The following is a 20,040-nucleotide window of genomic DNA, read 5'->3' as shown; positions in this document are numbered from 1 at the left end:
TAGTGTTTTGAACATAAAAGGATGCTGTACTTTGTTGAATGCTTTTTCTGCATCTATCGAGACGATCATATGGTTCTTATCTTTAAGTCTATTGATGTGGTGAATAATATTTATTGATTTCCGTATATTGAACCAACCTTGAATCCCAGGGATGAATCCTACTTGATCATGGTGCACAATTTTTTTGATATGCTTTTGTATTCGATTCGCCAGGATTTTATTGAGAATTTTTGCATCTATGTTCATTAGAGATATTGGTCTGTAGTTTTCTTTCTTTGAAGTGTCTTTGTCTGGTTTCGGGATCAGGGTGATGTTGGCCTCATAGAATAAATTTGGAAGAGCTCCTTCTTTTTCTATTTCTTGAAATATCCTGAAAAGTATTGGTATTAATTCTTCTTTGAAGGTTTTGTAAAACTCCGCTGTATACCCATCTGGTCCAGGGCTTTTCTTGGTTGGTAGTCTTTTGATGGCTTCTTCTATTTCTTCCTTTGTTATTGGTCTGTTTAAATTGTGTGTGTCTTCCTGACTCAATCTGGGCAGCTCATATGACTTAAGAAATTTATCGATGTCTTCACTGTCTTCTATTTTATTAGAATATAGGGTTTCAAAATACTTTCTAATTATCTTTTGTATTTCTGTAGTGTCTGTTGTGATATTGCCTTTTTCATCCCGTATGTTAGTAATTTGAGTTTTCTCTCTTCTTCTCTTCGTTAGCATGGCTAAGGGTCTGTCGATCTTATTTATTTTTTCAAAGAACAAACTTTTAGTTTTATCAATTTTTTTCAATGGTTTTTTTTGTTTCAATTTCGTTGATTTCCGCTCTGATTTTAATTATTTCTTGTCTTCTGCTATATTTGCTGTTGTTTTGCTCTTCCTTTTCTAGGGTTTTGAGATGTAGTGTGAGTTCGTTTATTTGTTGGTTTTTTCTTTTTTTGAGGAATGAACTCCAGGAAATGAATTTCCGTCTTAAAACTGCTTTCATTGTGTCCCATAGATTCCGGTATGTTGTGTCTGAATTGTCGTTTATCTCTAAGAATTTTTTGATTTCCTCCTTTATGTCTTCTGTAACCCATTGATCATTCAGTAACATATTGTTTATTTTCCATGTGATGCAGGATTTTTCCTTCCTTCTTTTATCATTGATTTCCAGTTTCATTCCATTATGATCAGATATGGTGCATGGTATTATCTCCACTCCTTTATATTTACTAAGAGTTGCCCTATAGCATAATATATGATCTATCTTTGAGTAAGATCCATGTGCTGCTGAGAAGAACGTGTATCCACTTGATGATTGTTGATATATTCTATATATGTCGGTTAAGTCTAGGTTATTGATTGTGTCATTGAGTTCTATAGTTTCTTTATTCAGCTTTTGTCTGGAGGATCTGTCTAATGGCGAGAGCGGTGTGTTGAAGTCACCCATAATTATTGTGTTGTGGTCAGTTTGACTCTTGAACTTGAGGAGAGTTTGTTTTATGAACGTTGCTGCACCATTATTTGGTGCATATAAATTGATAATTGTTATGTCTTGTTGGTGGATAGTTCCTTTTAACAGGATATAGTGTCGTTCTTTATCCCTTTTGATTAACTTAGGTTTGAAGTTGATTTTATTCGATATGAGTATGGCCACTCCTGCTTGCTTCCGAGGGCCATGTGAGTGGTATGATTTTTCCCAACCTTTCACCTTCAGCCTGTGTATGTCTTTTCCTATCATATGAGTCTCCTGAAGGCAGCACATTGTTGGATTTGTTTTTTTGATCCAAGTTACCAGCCTGTGTCTCTTGATTGGTGAGTTTAGTCTATTAACATTTAAGGTTACAATTGAAATATGATTTGTACTTCCAGTCATGTTTATTTATTTATTTATTTTAGTTTGGCTAGTTTTTACTTTTTGGTTGTTTTCCTCCCCCTTTACTGAGATACCTCCCGCTGTTGGTTTTGGGGACTATTTTTCCATTCCTCTTCTTGTAGAATTTTGCCCAAAATGCTTTGCAGTGCTGGTTTTCTGGCTGCGAATTCTTTTAGCTTTTGTTTATCGTGAAAGATTTTAATTTCATTGTCAAATCTGAAGCTTAATTTTGCTGGATACAGTATTCTTGGTTGGAATCCATTATTTTTCAGCATTTGAAATACATTGTTCCAGGATCTTCTCGCTTTCAAAGTCTGTGATGAAAAATCAGCCGTTAACCTAATTGGTTTACCCCTGAATGTAATCTGCCTCCTTTCCCTCGTAGCTTTTAATATTCTCTCCTTGTTCTGTATGTTGGCTATCTTCATAATTATATGTCTTGGAGTTGGCCTATTACAGTTTTGGATGTTTGGGGTCCTGTAGGCTTCCAGGATTTGGCAATCCATTCCATCTTTCATCTCTGGGAAGTTTTCTAGGATTATTTCATTCAATAGGTTGTCCATTCCTTTGGTTTGAACCTCTGTGCCTTCTTCTATCCCAATGACTCTCAAATTTGGTTTTTTGATGAGATCCCATATCTCTTGGATAGATTGCTCATGAGATTTAAGCATCTTTTCAGTGTTGACTATATTCTTTTCAAGTTGATAAACTTTGTCTTCATTATCTGATGTTCTGACTTCTACTTGATCTAGTCTATTTGTAATATTCTCGTTAGCGTTTTTAATCTGGTTTATGGTTTTTTGCATTTCTAAAATCACTGTTTGTTTTTTTTTAAGATCTCTATCTCCTGGTAAAGCTCGTTCTTTGCAGTTTGAATTTGTTTGTTTAGTTCGTTTTCAAAATATACTTTCAATTCTTGGACTTGCTGTCTCATGTCTTCTCTAAAATTCCATTCCATCTGAGTTAGGTATGCCTTGATTTCTTTCCCTGTCCATGTTTCTGATGCTTCTAGGTCCTCCTGTAGATTTAAGTTGTCCTGCATTATCTGTAATCCTTTTTTCCCTTGTTTTTTCATGTTGTTCACATTACTTTCCAGCTCTGTTTGACTGCTTTGTAACTGCTTTCCCCTATACATTTGTTTTGGCTTTGTTTATCTCTGTTGTTTCTCCTTTGTGGTGGGAGATTATGCCTATAGATGTTGGGCTTTATTGTACTTTAGAGCTGATTCATTCAATTTATAAAGGGCTTCCGGATTTTGTATGCATATAGTTATTTGTTTTTTGTTCTTAGGACTTTAGGTTAGGTGCTATGATGGTATAAGGGTTAGTATGTCTTGGCTACTTTAGAAGATTGCTCTACTGAAGGGGGATACTAACCGTCGATTGGATCAGGGTGTTGGTAGTAGCTAGGTATTTAGGAGCACTATAGATGGCCTCGAAACATTCACCTGTTTGCATTTAGACAGTTACACGAAATGGAGGATGTAATGCTTGGGATGAAAGTTGGGGGGAATGGGAAGGAAGGTGCTCTTGAAAAGAAAGAAGGAGGTGGAGTTAGATAGCATAGAGGAGAATGGAAAGAACAATAAAACTTGGAAGGGGAGAGAAAGAGGGAAAAAGGGAGAGAAAAAATAAAATAAAGTAAGAAATAAAATTAGGTCTTAGAGATCCATTTTCTTCTCTTCCCATAGGCAAAGCTGTGCCCTCCGGGCTGAGATTTGCCCTCAATGTGTCAACAGCAATCCCTGTAAGGCAGCTCCTGGGAGCCTCTCAATCCTGTTGGTCCAGAGCTGTTTCACTTCTACGGCCCCTCCTCCCCTTCCTCCTGCCAGCCAGCCAGGTCCTGTTCACCGGAGGCGGTTCTCCAAGGATTTAGTTACACTTTCAGCCCCTCCGAGTGCTCTATTTCCCTAATGACTGAGCACTGTCTCTGTCATTCATCTAAGCCCCAGTGCTGTGGAGCTGTGTTCTGGGAGTCAATAGTTTAATTTAGTAAAAGGGTAAAAAAAACATGGTGAGATAAAAATAAATGTGAATTATCACTGGTCATGCCTAATAAAGTAATCATTTTACTGATTATTCCGTTATTTTTCTCAAGAGTGACCAAGGTAGAAGAAAATAAAAATGGTTCTCTATTATTAGAAAACCCTTGGGCTGACCTTGTGGCTCAGTGGCAGAGCGCTTGCCTCACACATGTAAGGTGCTGGGTTCGATCCATACAGGTGGACGGGTGTTGCCTTTAAATTCTCTATGACATCCATGCTCAGCAGCCTAGCAGAGTGCTCCCCTGAGGGACTGTGTGGTGAACATTTGATGAATGTCACTGGCTTCCTAATCAAATGAACATAGCTCCAAAGACAGTTCCCAAGAGAAAGTGAAAATGAGGCAATTTCCTTAGAAAAGAGGAGAAACAGAAAACTTCTCCTTGGTCCCCTATCTATTCACCAGCCTGGCCTTCACCTTGGTAATGTGTTTGTAATCAATCTTTTTCTACAGACTCATATAGATTTAATCCATTTCCTATGACTTTTCTTTATATCGGAGTCATTACCCTTGTTTATAATTTATAGACTTTAATTTTTCTTCCTAGATAAATGGTATGGTTTGTCTTGACCTTTATATGTTCTATAAATGCTTTTTTGAATCACTCAATTGCATTATCTACAAGGGGTAAGGTAACTACTTAACATTAATAGCAGGATGTTCTCTGAATTCAAATTCCATCTTTCACCAGAAGTGTGGTATAGTAAAAAGAAAAACAAAATAGCATCCTTGTTTAATTTAGAATAATTGGGTGCTTGCTCTATCTTGTCATTGATGTGCTGCTATGTGTTTTGGGCATATTTTTTACTTATCAAGGCTAAATTTCTTTATAAAATGAAGAGATAAGACTGAATCAATTTTGTATTTATTTTTAAACAATATAACTACTGTTTACATCAATTACTTTATTATATTTAAAATACATATAAAAAAGGATTATTAAGTTGCTATGGGTTTATATTATAATTCCAAATTTATAACATTTACTTTCACTGTCAAATAAAATCACAAGTGAATACATTAGTGGTCTTAAAGTGCTCATATATGATTCTAGTATACTGTAGAGTATGTATTTTCAAGAACAATTTAAAAAATACTTTGAGTGCATTTGAAAATGCTATTGGAACTACATCTTTACCCAGACCTGAGGTATCTGTGTTGAACCTTTGAAAGACCCCTGACTCCTGTCCTCTGAACATTCCTTCTGAATGGCTGCATAGTACCAGGCACTTCTGCAGGAGGTTGTTTCTGAAGACTAGAGTGTCATGAGATAGAGTTCAGAGTTCACTCTTATGTGTGGCGATACACTAGAGAAGAACCTTAAATATTCACTCTCTCTCTTGACTTTTCTCATTCTCTTTTTATGTTATTTCTACATGTTTATCACTATGCTAGGGGCTGAGGATAAAATGATAAGCAAAACACCCTCTCTGATTTCAAGGGCTTCCTGGATTTCCTCTGCCAAAACGCTTCTTCCTCTTGTGTTTTTGACTTCACTTAATTCCACCATCTGTTCACACTAGATAAAAAATTGGGGCTCATTGACACACCTTGGTTCCTTTTTTCCTCACGCAGAATCAAGTCCTGTTCTTTAGGTGATTTTCTTCATTTTTACTGAGACTTTTCTATTTCGGAGCCTCATAAATTTTTCCATGAACTGTTGAAAGTGCCTGATTCATCTTATTTTCTTCTGTTTTGTTCTTATCTGCATTGTTGGCAGAATGATCAATATAAAATCTAAATTTGATCATAAGACCGGATAAAGTCCTTCATAGGATCCCTAAGGCACATGAAATAAAGTCTATGCTTTACTGTGGCTTAACAGTGCTTATAAATATTGCATCGACAGGGACCCTAGTTACTTCTTCTAGATCCATTCTCATCACTTTCATCTCCCTCTTTATACTCAAGAAAAAGTGAGTTTGTAGTTCCTAGAAGATACAATATTTTACTCATTAATTCTCTCAGTGAAAGTTCACTGCATCTTTATCATATGCTAACAACTGTGCAAAAGACTGGAGATAAAATGAGCTGAAACCTCCTCAAGGAGTATAGGTACCAGCAGTGGATGCAATCCAGATTCTTCATGACTTGTACATTTAGATTATATCCAAAGGTGTTCCCCAAAGCTCTGTGATAAAGTGGGAAAGTTCAGGAGTGAAATGATTGGATTACGAGAGCTGTAGTCTAATCAGTCCATCCTGGTTTGATGGGCAGGGTGGTAACTGTAGGCATGTGGGGAGGAGATGGGTCAGTGGGAGAGTGGCGTGCCCTGGAAGGGGACATCATCCTGTGGTCCCCCTCTCTGCTTCCTGTTTGGCAAGGGAAGTAACTTTCCTCTGCTGTACCTTCCACTGTGTTGTGTCGCCTCACCTTGGACCTGTGGATTGAGACTTCTGAAACTGCGAGCCCTGAATAAACTTTTCCCTCCCCAAGAGTCCATCTCTGGGAATTACATTTACCTCAAGAGGCATGATCCACTTTTTGCTGACTGGCTGTTGCTGTGACATAAAGGCCTGTCTCCATTTCCTCAGTGCAGGGCAATCCCGAAGGGCTATCCTTGCTCCAGATCCCAGGGGGACTGCCGAGGTCTGTGCTTGAACTGTATCACAGCCAGGTTTCTTCCTTTGCTTCTCCTGCTTTCCACACCCTTCATAGGTGTTTCCAATAAGCACTCTCATAAACCTCCTCAATGCAAACTTACTCTGTAAGTAGATCTCTTTTCTAAAGAATCTGATCTGTAGCAATAGAATATGGTTTCAAAAGCTATTCCAAGTGATACAAGTATAATATGAACATGGTCTCATTTTTTAAAAGAAATATTGTAGAGAAAGCTAAAAACTCCTTGATTCACTTCCCAGTCCTCTTTTACAAGGGGGCTGTCCATGTATTGTGTTAGACTTTAACTGTCATTATCTTATGTTTTACTTACTTTAATATAAAGGAATTGTAACATATGTTATATCTGGCAATTTTCTTTTAATCATCTTTAAGTTTTTGTACTCCATAACATCCATATCTACATATTTGCCACAATCTGTAATTTAATTTTAATATAATTTAATATATAATACAATTTAGCAGCTGTATGAAGATAGAAGAGGGATTGTTATTTTAAAAGAATGATAAGCAGTTCCTGCATTTATAGATTTTATTGGTTGTGAGGTATCATTCTAGGTATGGTGAATTCACAGCAATAAGCATAGCAGATAATTATTTTGCTTCAGTCTTACCAATTTTATACACACACCCACTCACGTACTACTTAATAGAATTTTCTAAAGCATCCAGTTGGAATTGGAATAATATAATAGTAGAATAGTAGAATTGGAATAATGTAATAGTATAAAAACCAGCACATTTTTTTTTTTTAAATTTTGTATCAGGGGTTGAACTCAGGGGCACTTGACCACTGAACCACATCTCCAGCTCTATTTTGTATTTTATTTAGAGTTAGGGCCTCACTGAGTTGCTTAGCACCTTGCTTTTGCTGAGGCTGGTTTGAACGTAGATCCTCCTGCCTCAGCCAACCGAGCTGCTGGGATTACAGGCATTTGTAAAATCAACACTTCTCCATCTGTCTTCCTAAAATCTTTCGGAAGATGGAGAATGGGAAATGAAGATCAGAACTGGTTTTACAACAATTAAAAATCAAGTGAAACTCTGAACATCAAAATATGTAAAATAGAATAAAAAAGCAGTGGATCAGACATGCAGAATGAAGCAGAGAAAGATATGTCAGAGAGATGGTATAGTAGCTCTCAGAGCCAGCAGAAACAATTCTACAGTGAGTGGCATATCTAGATGTGCATAACTTAAATCCCATGTTTACTACAGAGATCAATAGTGCACCAGCTGGCTATAGAAGCTTTTCCTTACATCGCTTAGTTCCAAGAAAAGTAGCCCCCAGATGATGATGAACTTCTCTAAATGAGGCTATCATTGGTGACTAGGGGGAATTTCCTGGAGGGATAACTGACTATTGATTCATACCTTGAGGGCTGTTATCTCTGTGGTGGTATTCATCCAATTAGAAAAAGTGTTTGCAACTTGCCCCTTACCTTAGCTGAAGTGATCAATGACACCACTTTGCTCCTGGAAGGTATTCGTGTCAGCCCCAATACAGTGCCCAGAGTCATTAGAGATAAAAAAATTATCTGAGTCTTCTTCCTTATGGGCCAAGGAAATTCTGTACAATTGCTAATACTTTCTGCTATTCCTGGATTAATGTCTCCTGCCAGTGGAAAGGTCAATACAGAAACATGAGAAGAAAGCCATTGGGCTTTTAAGGCAGACTCTGCTGCTTCAAGGGATTTATTGAGCTGTTTGTGTTCAGGACCTTAGGGAGCAAGGTTGGCCTTACCTCATGGCTTGGAGTCTTGTTGATATTAGCCTCAATTAATTACTGTAAGAGAAACATCAAATGATTTGGTACCAGCAACTTGAAGTCAGATTAATGAGATGGCAGATGGAGGAGAGCCATGGAAAATTTTCCAGAAGCAAAGATGATATAGAGATGAGTGCTAGATATTCACAAAAGACAATTCTCCACGGTGTTCTTGTGTTTCTGCATGTCTTATGAGCAGAGATACTGCCTTTTATTTTAAGAATTTTTGTAAAGCCCTCCTACCTCTTCAATCATAAAAGATAGAGATAGTGTCTCTTATGTCTCCCTATGGAGCAAAGGGTGGATATACTTATTGTACAATGTAATAAGATAATGGCTCCTTCCAGAGCAAAGTGTACTCATTCTTACTGACAATTGTAAATGACTGGATTTTCATATGCTCAGGGCTTCTTTCTTCTAATGGAGCTTACTACTGTTTGTGCCTCTGACCCTCTGAATCACTCTGAAAATGGAGGTTCAGAGTTCTGGTGCAAAAGACACTGATATTGGCTGTTATTACTGCTCTATACATTAACTCTCCTTTGTTTCTGACCTTGGAGTCTCATCTCTTTAGACAGTATCCATGAAACAATGACAGGTTACCATTTTAACATGCAAAAATATCAGCCTCTTTGGAGTGGCTTAAAACAGCCTACTTTATGATAATAAAGCAAGAAAGTATCACAGATAAACTTTGTGGAATATATCTACAATCAAATTTAAATACTGGAAAAATCTATTAACTCATTGCTGATGTGACTGCAAAGTGGTGCACCCAATATGGAAAGCAGTATGGAGATTCCTTGGAAAGCTGGGAATGGAACCATCATTTGACCCAGCTATCCCACTCCTTGGTCTATACCCAAAGGACTTAAAAACGGCCTACTATAGGGACATAGCCACATCAATGTTTATAGCAGCACAGTTCACAATAGCTAAACTGTGGAACCAACCTAGATGCCCTTCAGTAGATGAATGGACAAAGAAAATGTGGTATATATGCACAATGGAATATTACTCAGCAATGAAAGAGAATAAAATCATGGCATTTGCAGGTTAATGGATGAAGTTAGTGAAGTAAGCCAATCCCCAAAAACCCAAATGCCGAATGTTTTCTCTGATATAAGAAGGCTGATCATAGTGGTGGAATGATATGGACATCACTACCATAAGTACATGTATGAAGAAAACACAAATGGTGTGAATATACTTTGAATACAAGTAGAGAGATGAAAAATTGTGCTCTACATATGTAATATGAGTTGTAATGCATTCTGCTGTCATATATAACAAATTTGAATAAAAAAAGTACAATAAAAAAGAAAAACATATTAACTAATTTATTGGTGGATTGGGGATGAAGGATGGCAGAGATGAAAGAAATATTTCAATTGCTTATATAAAGAAATTAATGGATATAATCTAGAGAAACAGAGGATTGAGAGCATTATATAAAGCAATAAAGATAGTCACTAGAGCAAAAAACAAAAGGCTTCTTAAATAACAGAAGAAACAAATGCAAAAGAAAAGAGATCATGGAGCAAAACCATTTTTAAAAGCTATAAAAGATATCAATTGTACCTGAATAAATGTGGACAAAAACTTATAAAGATGAAAATATGATTATATAAGTGCATAATCACTTTTGTGAAGTCCCTGGACTCCATTTTTTTTTTTTTTTTGAGCTTTAGAGTTGTTCAGATTTTAGAAGGGCAATACGATACATGCAACATTTTTTAAAAATATTTTTTGGTTGTAGATGGACACAATACCTTCATTTAGTTCTCTTTATGTGGTGCTGAGGATCAAACCCAGTGCCTCACCCATGCTAGGCGAGTGTTCTATCACTGAATCACAACCCCAGCCTTTATTTTCAAACATCCCTGATGAGGTCTGCAGAAACACACTTTGGGCAGCACGATTAATGCTTTTGTAGTCCTTTTGTTCTCAGAAAGTAAGCTAAAAATATTATAATTAACCTTATAACATTTCAGATTAGGTTTTGCTATACATGAGTTAAAAAAATAAGAACTACTGTCAATTTTTAGAGGCTTTTGGGTGTTAACTTTTTCAATAAGGGAGTTTGGGCTTTATAATCAGTTATATCCCTCATATAAAAAAATGGGTTATAAAAACAACTTTCTGATTTGGTCACAATAAAAAGCCTAATTCTATGACTTACAATAAGAAATACAGTAATTTAAAACGAAGTAAGTGTAACAAAGTAACTTATAAAGATGCACAAAATCTTATCAAAAATTAAAGTAGGTATTATGTCCTAATGTCAGTCAAGGTTCATTTTATGTCCCAGATACAGAGGTTAGATGAAAATACTCTATAATAAGGAAACAGTATAATTCACAGTGAATAAATAACTGGTAAGAATATCTATGCACTATTTTATCAAAGAAATAAAATGAGAAATTAAAAACACTATTAACAAGATACTTAAATTCATCCATTTCAGGCCATTCAAATCAAGTTCACTAAAAAGCAAACCTATAGAAGAACTAAATAGCGTTAGTAAGGGGAATACACACACACACACACACACACACATATATATATATATATATATATATATGTAGTATGTGATTGGTAAATAACTCATTTTTGTCAAATTATGTACTCAGAAAATATAATACATTTTATTTTCAAATGTCACAATATATTATCCACATATTAGACCATAGAGAAAACTTTAATAAACTCAGATATTAGGAACCATATATTTTCTGATTCCAATGCAATACAGAAGGAAATGAAGAGCAAGCTGAAAAAACAAAACTCTACTACTTGGGAGTTTAACAAACAAACAAACAAAATGTTTCCTCACTAAGTAACTGTTGAGTCAGAGAAGACAAATTACAGAAGTCCAAATTACAGAATACATAGAAAATAATGATAAAGAAAATGTTACCTGTCAGAACATCTTCAATGATTTCAAGCATTTCTGAGAGAAAATTCACATCCTTACCCACTTGCAGTAAAGGACAAGAAAAATGATAGTAAATTCACCAAACATTCAACTTAAAAGATTGGAAAAAAGAGCAACAACAACAACAACAAAATGAAAAGCATCGAAACAAAAATAAAAGCACAACCTAAAATTAGAAAACAGAAAAAAATAAAGCCACAGTTACTCATTTGAAATTATATCATAAAATATACAAACTAATACTAATAAAATTTTAAAAGGATGGGAAAAGACAAGAAAGTAATAGCAACAAGAAGAAATTTTTAAAATGTAAAGGTGACATAATAACTATATAATTCAAAAATTTTAAATATTTATTATGTTACTAAACTCTATGCAAGTTCTAAGTTCAAAAACTGAATGAAATGGATAGTTTTCTAAGAAAATGTATCTTGCATAATTGACAGAGGAAATGCATTATTTACTACAAAAGAAACAAAGGTTTCCAATTAGCTGATCTGCAAAACATACTCATGGATGGATACATGAGAGAATTCCAACAAGAATTTCAAAACCAGGTAAATCAAAGATCCTTAAATTGTGTTAGGGCATAGAAAAAGAATACTTTTAAATTATTTTTATGAACGTCTATATCAACAAGTCTGTTTCAAAGCCTGACTAAGAATTAAAATTAAAATACTGACTAGTCTTATTGATAAATGTATATGCAAAAATTTCCAGCATTATCAAGAACACTGCAGAATATTAAAGGTAAAACAAAAGACCAAGAATATGAAATGTAAAGATTGTTTAGTATTAATAAGTACATTGGGATAATTTATCTCTAAAAGGAAAAATGATCATATGCATGACTGCTGACATAGTATTAAATTTAATATCAATTTTAATAAAAATTAATTAATCAAATATAGTGGATAGATGTCTTCCTAATAACTATAGTGTTATGGTTAGATGTGAGGTGTCTCCAAAAAGCTGATGTGTGAGACAATGCAAGAAATGGAGAAATGATTGGGTTATGAAAGCCTTAACCCAATCAGTGACTTAATCCCTTGAGAGAATTAATTGAGTGGTAACTGAAGGAGGGTAGCGTGTGGCTGAAGGAGGTAGATCCCAGGGGACGTGACTTTGGGGGTATATATTTGGTATCTGGCAAATGGTTTCTTTCTCTGCAATTTGATCATCATGTGAGCAGCTTCCCTACATGCTTCCGCCATGATGTTCTGCCTCACCTCAAGCCCGGAGGAATGGAGCCTGCTGTCTATAGTCAAAGACCTCTGAAACCTTGAGCCTCCAAATAAACTTTTGCTTCCCTACAATTGTTCTGGTCAGATCTTTTAGTCACAGAAGTGAAAAAGCTGCCTAAAACATATAGTTTAGATATGTGTCTCCCAAAGGCCCAAGTGTTAAAGATTTCTTATCAGCATGGTGCTACTGAGAATACTGGAAAACGTGAAGAGGTAGGGTGGTAGGGCCTAGTGGGAGGTCTTCTAGTCACTGGGGTCGTGACCTTGATGGAGATCACAGAATTCCAGTCCCTCCTCTTCCTCTGTCTCTCACTTCTTGGTGATAAAGTGAGCACTTTTGCTCCACCATGCACTTCTGCCGTAAAGTGCTGCCTCACCATAGACCCAAAGCAATAAGGCAAATTGATCACAGACTGAAACCTCCAAAATGACAACAGAGGTGGGACAATATTGCTTTTAGAAGGTGGCTAGAAGCAGTGTTTCTGGTTGTTGATGGTGGAAGACCATTCAACTTGCTAAGGCAATGCCCCGGCACCTGACCACACACCTAGAGAGAGTATGCTGCCAAACCTCTGGAACATAAGAAGTCACTTCTCCAGAGTGCTCACATCAGATGTGCGCATAAAGGATGATGTAAAGAAGATCCTCTGAGGTGGCAGAATTTGTGCTCTGGGGAGTAATCAACAGAAGAGCTCCACCCAATGAGATAATATGAGTCCACATTATTCTTGTAGTGGTATGCTTCCATCTCTACTCTGAATGGAAGTTTTTATCTGTTTGGATCCTTATACTAGGTGAATATAAGGCTGATAACTTTCTCTGCATTCAAAGTTGCGCTACAAGGTTGACCTACAAGGACTCATGTGTAGTCCGGGTACAATAGCAAGAGAAGTAGAATTTGAACTGTGTATGAACCTAAATTCTGGAGTGATCAATAATGCACATAGCTATAAAATTTGTCTCCTGATACTCGCTGGGAAATAGTGGCATAACATAGTTCTGGCAATGAGAGTTAAGTAGAATTCTGCTAAGTATTTTGCTTCCTTGAAGAAGTTATTTTCCCATCCTTTTCTCCTCTCTTGCTTTCACAATGTCAAGCATGAGGCTGGAGCCATATGTGAAGGACAGCAGACTAGATTTGTAGAGGGTACCAGGGGTATTGATGATATTGTGTGATCACTGCACCACCCCTGGATTGTCAAACTTATAGTTTTTCTTATGTGAGGGGAAAAATGGTCAGTTGGTTTAACCATTAAGATAGGGTTTCTGTTATGTACAGAACAACAATGCCTTTTGGGGTATAATAATCCAGGATGGGGCATATTCTCAGGTCCTTGTTCCCTAAAAAACTTCCTTCTCTTCAGTATTCCAATACCTACCATCTCATAAGCCCTTTCTGTTCTGTTTTCAAATATTTGTGAACTTTACCTAATCTTTATAAACTCAGATAAGCCCAAACTCATTTCAAATGCTACTAACTCCACTAATAGTACTTTAATCTCCCTTTTCGTAATGACATGAACAGAACATAAGTACATTCTCATTACACAGTGTTCAAATACTATGGAAGAACTGCTAACTATCTTGTCACTCTTTTCATTGACTCATTATCTTTCAGTGTACATTTGTGAACATCTTTCAGTGTACATTTTACTCCCCAATGTCATCATGAATCTATAAAACCTGGTATTGGCCCTCACTGTACCACTGAAAGATGTGGTTGACTGGGTGATGTCTATTAAAGTTAATGCTGAATGGACCATGAATGTTGGATTCATAGGCCTATGCTTGGGTGCTTAGGATATGAGACAGAGCCTGAGGTCTTCAAAACAGGCCTTGAATAGACACTTATCTCCCTTTACACTCATAGCTGGTCAAATGCAGCACAGATTTTTCTATCCTCATCCTCAAGAAAGCGAGATTTAGTAAAACAGTCCTCATTTCCAAAGCTAATACTTATAATTCCCATTAAATATAATATGTGAATACTCATTACATAAATATGGGTGCATAATTAACCATAAGCGACTTTTCGTGACTGCTAGGTTAAATTAATTTAAAAATTTAATTTGTGAAGAAATGCATTTCATATTATCCTTTTATTTTATTTTTCTGAAATCTTTGGACTTGGTACTTTATTAATGTTAGTTAGCTCTTTTCCAACTCATTATGAGATACGTCAAACTAGCTAAAAATATATTTTAGATATTGCTAAGACTTGCAAATAACTGTTTTAAACCTTTCAAAAAAAAAAGGGTGACAATGTGTAGCAGTTGTATATAAAAAATAAGCAGAATCTTCCACAAAAACTCCTATTCCTGAGATCCAAGATGGCGGGCCAGAGTGACACCCTGGTTACCTTCACCATCCTGAAGGTGGAAATACCAGCTAACAACAGATGATTCCACCTATTGGATGAGAAAGGGACAGCATTCTGTGTCACTCCGTGACCTGGAACTCAAGTAGTGAGAATACTGCTTCTTTGTAAGTGATATTCCTGCTCCCGCATGGGAATCACAGGCTCCAGGTCTCAGCGTCAGAGTAGGTTACTCGCCCATGCAGGACTCCTGGGTGCCCGAGCAGGACCATCAACACCTGTACAGAACTTTTGGCTACCCACCAGAGTGGAAATCACCGATGCTGCTCCCACACAGGACACCTGGCATGTTCCCACATGCAGGATTCCAGCTGCTTCTCCCATGTGGACCCCTATCTACCAATGGGGGGGGGCTTCCCCAGTTGCCGCCATTTGGGACTCTGCAGCAGTGGACATAGTCCCTACATGCAGTGTATGGCCTGCACCTGGAAACTACACATAGGCTCTAAAGTCAGCCAACAGCCACACACTGCACGCCACAGAGCTCCTCTCTGAACTCATAAACGAACACTTTTCCCAGCTCCCCCCATCTGACCTAACACCCCACCACTGAAAGCAATCACCTCCATTTGGCCACTTCATCACCATTTTCAGTGGGGAGCAACTCCTAATTTAGAACTCCCACTGGCCAGGTACCCAGTTTCTAACTCCCTCCTCTCCCCAGCAGCCACTAACCAGGGACAATGACACCCTGGTTACCTTCACCACCCTGAGGGTGGAGATACCAGCTAATAACAGATGACACCACCTATTGGCTGAGAAGGGAAGCATCTTCAACCAAAACAAGCCCAGTGTCTTTCTTCAAGATTTTTTTTTTCCTCTCCCTCTACTTTCTCTTGCCTTCACATTTCCAACATATGTGAAATCAAGTACTTTACATGAATTAGGATTTTGAGGACTAGGATGCATGAATAGTATATTACAGTTGTGTTGTAAATTCTTTTTTCTCACCAATTTCTATTATTTTAACATTTTTTATTTTTTTGATATATATGCATATTTGTTTTATGCACTCAACTGTCTTCCCACTTACTTGTCTACCCAAAATTACTTCCTCTCCCTTCTCTTGCTACTAATCTTCCTCTTTGGATTTCTCTTTCACACTTCCTAAGATATAACAACTCTATATCCTCATCTCCTTCTTCCTTAGCATATCATCCTACTCCTCACCCCTAGTTTTTTGTCCACCATCAGAAACTATAAACCTTTTTACAAACCTGCTGAGTATATTATAGATAATAATTGAATTCAAAATTTCTGTATATTGTGACCAAACTGCAAATGTATTATTAGCAAACATTGTTTTTAGGGTGTATATTGTTTATATTGGGATCTGATAACAGTGTCCTTCACCACAAAGGAGAGTTATTGGATCCCTACAGGGGCACTATAAGCCTATAGGGTAAAAATGGTAATGCTTAGGATCCACAGTGCTAGAAGGGAAGACACACATTGCCCAAACAAATCAAGATACCACATTATTAGAATCTGTGACTATCACAGCAGAAAATGATAGAGAAGGAGTTTAGGCTGTACATAATTAAAATGTTCTGTGAATTAAAGGTTAATCTAAGAGAGAAAATACAGGCAGCAAAAGAACATTCTGACAAAGAGCTACATAAACAAATAAAGGAAGCAAAATATTACTTCAATAGGGAGATAGAGGTTCTAAAAAAATCCAAACAAACAGAAATCCTTGAAATGAAAGAAACAATAAACCAAATTAAAAGTTCAATTGAAAGCATCATCAACAGAATAGACCACTTTGAAGACAGGACCTCAGACAATGAAGACAAAATATATAATCTTAAAAAAATTGTAGACCATACAGTGACAATGGTAAGAAGCCATGAGCAGACATTCAAGAAATATGGGATAGCATTAAAAGATCAAATTTAAGAGTTATTGGGATAGAGGAAGGAATACAGTTCTGAACCAAAGGAATGAGCAATCTCTTCAAAGGCATAATATCAGAAAATTTTCCAAACATGAATAATGAATTCAAAAAGCAAATTCAAGAGGCTTACAGGATTCCAAATGTACAAAATCACAACAGATCCACACCACGGCACCTTATAATGAAAATCCCTAAAATACAGAATAAGGAGATAATATTAAAAGCCACAATAGAAAGGAATCAGATTACATATAGGGGGAAGCCAATATGAATATGTACAGATTTTTCAACCCAGACCCTGAAAGCTAGAAGATCCTGGAACAATATATATCAAGCTCTGAAAGAAAATGGATGCCAGCTAATAATCTTATATCCAGGAAAATTAAGCTTTAGATTTGATGATGAAATAAAAACATTCCATGATAAACAAAAGTTAAAAGATTTTACAACTTGAAAGTCTGCACTACAGAACATCCTTGGCAAAATATTCCATAAAGAGGAAATGAAAAACAACAATGAAAAAAAGCAAAGGGAGGTATTACGTGAAAGGAAAAACTAATCAAAGGAGAAACCAAGTCAAGTTAAATACCAAAAATAAACCAAAATGGTTGGGAATACAAATCATGTCTCAATAATAACCCTGATTATTAATGGCCTAAACTCACCAATCATAGACTGGAAGATTGGATTTTAAAAAATACCCAACAATATGCTGCCTCCAAGAGACTCATTTCAGAGGAAAAGGTATCCACAGACTGAAGGTGAAAGGTTGGGAAAAATCATACCACTCACATGGACTGTTAGTAAGCAGGGGTTTCCATCCTCATATTAAATAAAGTAGACTTCAAGCCAAAGTTAATTAAAAGGTATAAAGAAGGATATTTCATACTGTTTAAGGGAATAATTAATCAATAAGACATAACAATAATAAATTTATATGCCCCAAATAATGGAGCATATATGTTCATCAAACAAACTCTTCTCAGGTTCAGAAGTCAAATAGACCACAATACAATAATTCTGGATGACTCTAACACATCTCTTTCACCATTGGATAGATCATCCAAGCAAAAGCTGGACAAATAAATTATAGAACTCAATAATACAATCAATAACTAAAACTTAACTGACATATTTAGAATATTTCATCCTTCAATGAACAAACACACTTTCTTCTCAGCAGCACATGGGTCCTTCTCTAAAATAGACCATATATTATGCCACAAAGCAACTCTTAGCAATATAAAAAAGTAGATATACTACCCTGTGTTCTATCAGATCATAATGGAATGAAAATAGAAATCAATGATAAAATAAAGAATAAAAACTACTTCAACACTTGGAGACTAAATAATATGCTACTGAATGAACAATGGGTTGCAGAAGACATCAAGAAGGAGATTAAAAGATTCTTAGGTGTAAATGAGAACACAGATACAATGTATCTAAATCTCTGAGACACTATGAAGGCAGTAGTAAGAGGAAAGTTCATTGCATGGAGTTCATTCCTTAAAAGAAGAAAAAAATCAACAAATAAATGACCTAACATTACATCTCAAAGCCCTAGAAAAAGAAGAATAAATTAACGCCCAAAATAGTAGAAGACAGGAAATAATTAAAATCAGAACTGAAATCAATAAAATTGAAACAAAAGAAACAATTGAAAAAATTGATGGAACAAAAAGTTGGTTGTTTGAAAAAAATAATAAAATTGACAGATCCTGAGCCATGAGAATGAAGAGAAGGAGAGAGAAAACTCAAATTACTAACATACATTATGAAAAAGGAAATATCACAATAGACACTACAGAAATACAGAAGATAATTAGAAATTATTTTGAAAACTTTTACTCCAATAAAATAAAAAAATATTGATGGCATTGACAAATTTCTAGAGTCATGTGATTTGCCCAAATTGAATCAGGAAGATATACAGAATTTAAACAGATCAATTTCAAGTGATGAAATAAAGACACCATCAGAAGCTTACCAACCAAGAAAGCCCAAGACCAGATGGATACACAGCCAAGTTCTACAAGACCTTTAAAGAAGAACTAATACCAAAACTCTTCAATTTATTTCAGGAAATATAACAAGAGGGAGCACTTCTAAACTCATTCTATGAGGCCAATATCATCCTGATTCCAAAACCAGACAGGCACATCAAAAAAAGAAAACTTCAGACCAATATCTCTAGTGAACATAGATGCAAAAATTCTCAAGAAAATTCTGGAAAATCAAATATAAAAACATAGTACACTACAATCAACTGGGATTCATCCCAGGGATGCAAGGTTGGTTCAACATACAAAAATCAATAAACGTAATTCATCACATCAATAGACTTAAAGATAAGAATCATATGATCATCTCAATAGAATCAGAAAAAGCATTTGACAAAATACAGCACCCCTTTATGTTCAAAACACTTGAAAATCTAGGGATAACAGGAACATATCTCACTCAACATTGTAAAAGCTATCTATGTTAAGCCCCAGGCCAACATCATTGTAAATGGAAAAAAATTGAAGTATTCCTTCTAAAAACTAAAACAAGACAGGGATGCCCTCTTTCACCACTTCTATTTAACAAAGTTCGTGAAACACTGGCCCGAGCAATTGACAGATAAAAGAAATTAAAGGAATACAGATAGGAAAAGAAGAACTCAAATTATCACTATTTGCCAATGATATGATTCTAAACCTAGAAGACCCAAAAAATTCCCACGAGAAAAATTCTAGAACTAGTAAATGAATTCAGCAAAGTGGCAGGATATAAAATCAACACCCATAAATTAAAGGCATTTGTGTATATCTGTGACAAATCTTCTCAAAGGGAAATGAGGGAAACTACCCCATTTACAATAGCCTCAAAACAAACAAAAACCCCAAAAACAAAAACCAAAAGACTTGGGAATCAACCTAACAAAAGAGGTGAAAGACCTCTACAATGAAAACTACAGAACTCTAAAGAAAGAAATTAAAGAAGACCTTAGAAAATGGAAAGATCTCCCTTCTTCTTGGATAGGCAGAATTACTATTGTCAAAATGACCATACTTCCAAAAGCATTATACATATTTAATGCATTCCAATCAAAATCCCAATGACATTCCTCATAGAAATTGAAAAAGTTGTCATGAAATTCATCTGACAAAATAAGAGACCCAGAATAGCTAAAGCAATCCTTTGAAAGAAGAGTGAAGCAGGGGGCATCACTATACCAGACCTTAAACTATACTACAGAGCAATAGTAACATGATAATGGCATGATATTGGCACCAAAATAGACCTGTAGATCAATGG

Source organism: Marmota monax, unplaced genomic scaffold, assembly GCF_021218885.2.
Source record: "Marmota monax isolate L192 unplaced genomic scaffold, Marmota_monax_Labrador192_F-V1.1 WCK01_AAM20220418_F8-fsc00019, whole genome shotgun sequence".
In the NCBI taxonomy this organism is placed as follows: Eukaryota; Metazoa; Chordata; class Mammalia; order Rodentia; family Sciuridae; genus Marmota; species Marmota monax.
This window is presented reverse-complemented; position numbering follows the sequence as displayed.